Source organism: Mustela nivalis (genome assembly GCF_964662115.1).
Source record: "Mustela nivalis genome assembly, contig: HAP1_SCAFFOLD_131, whole genome shotgun sequence".
NCBI classification, from domain to species: Eukaryota; Metazoa; Chordata; class Mammalia; order Carnivora; family Mustelidae; genus Mustela; species Mustela nivalis.
The window spans coordinates 296697-298006 of record NW_028136488.1 but is presented as its reverse complement, the minus strand read 5'-3'; positions in this window follow the sequence as shown (position 1 = coordinate 298006).

The following is a 1310-nucleotide window of genomic DNA, read 5'->3' as shown; positions in this document are numbered from 1 at the left end:
GGTTAAATAGGGGCTTAGAGATGACTCCAGTAAGAGTGAATTTTAGTGTCATAAACCTAAATGGCATCCACAAACTGATTCAAAATCCCTTGTTATTCCATACATGGTACTATTTCCCTCCTATCCATGTGGTCTTCTCAATCTGAAAACATCTCAAGTCTCAGGGTTTTCTTGCATGGCCAGCTGGAACAGATTCATCTGGCTTTTAACCTCTGCCCATCATGATCATTAAGATAATTATCTCAGTGGAGGTCCTCCAGTAAGATACTCAAAGATCTTTAAGAATACAGACATTATAATACTTTTCTGATATTAAAGTCACTGAAATTACCTTTTTAAAATTAATTAACACTCTGGTATTTTCAGAATGTTCTATAAGACAGATCTGAGATAGTATTTTAAAACACTCAGCTCAGCCTCTTCTACAAAGGGAGACAATGCTTGTAAACATTGCTGAACTATTCCTTTACCTACGGTTACTTATTACCAACCACCGTAGTGTTTATATGGTATGACTATGACTTACATTAGTCAAAATCTGCAAGGAAAGAACTTCAACATTGTACCCAACTTTAGGGATACTTCATGTTAATACTAGTGTTGTGACAATGAGCTATGCTGTTTTGTTCTATAGTACAAGGGAATGGTGCCAGACAGCTTAAAATTCTGACTTTAAATTATCTGTGTGCTTCAGAGATTTGGGCAGGAGAAGGGGAGGAGCCCAGCGTCTGTGAACATTTCTGTTATCTGTGTTGACCATGGAACAGGTAAACGTCTGTAGACATCATTTTGATTTCTTGGTACTATTGTTAAAGATGCTTTTGTCTCAAGTTCTTCCCTTCAGAAGTACTTAGAATGATAAAGGGAATTTTTATCTTTGACCATCCATGGGGCCAGATCCTGGGCTCCCAGGAAAGCTATCCCTTAACATTTTACCAAGCTCAAAATGATGGGGCAAAACCTCAGTGCATAGGCCCTATTTCTGTCCTAAGCACATGTTTCACATCTGCTATGAGAAGAAAAAGATCACCAAAGACTGCCATTGCAAACATAAAGATAAGGAAAACAGAAGAACCTCTCCTGCTCCCATAAGATTAAAGTCATACTGAATTGCACAAACTGAAAACATATGAAAAAGTTCTGGAATTTTCTTCCTCATGATGATGTGTACAAAAAAAACAGAATATAGAAATTTTCCCCAAATGTTCCTTCCCTGGAGTCCTCCTATTCTTTAAGATTTTATTTATTTATTTATTTAAGAGAGAGAGAGAGAGAGAGAGTGCACACAAGCCAAGGGAGAGGGAGAATCA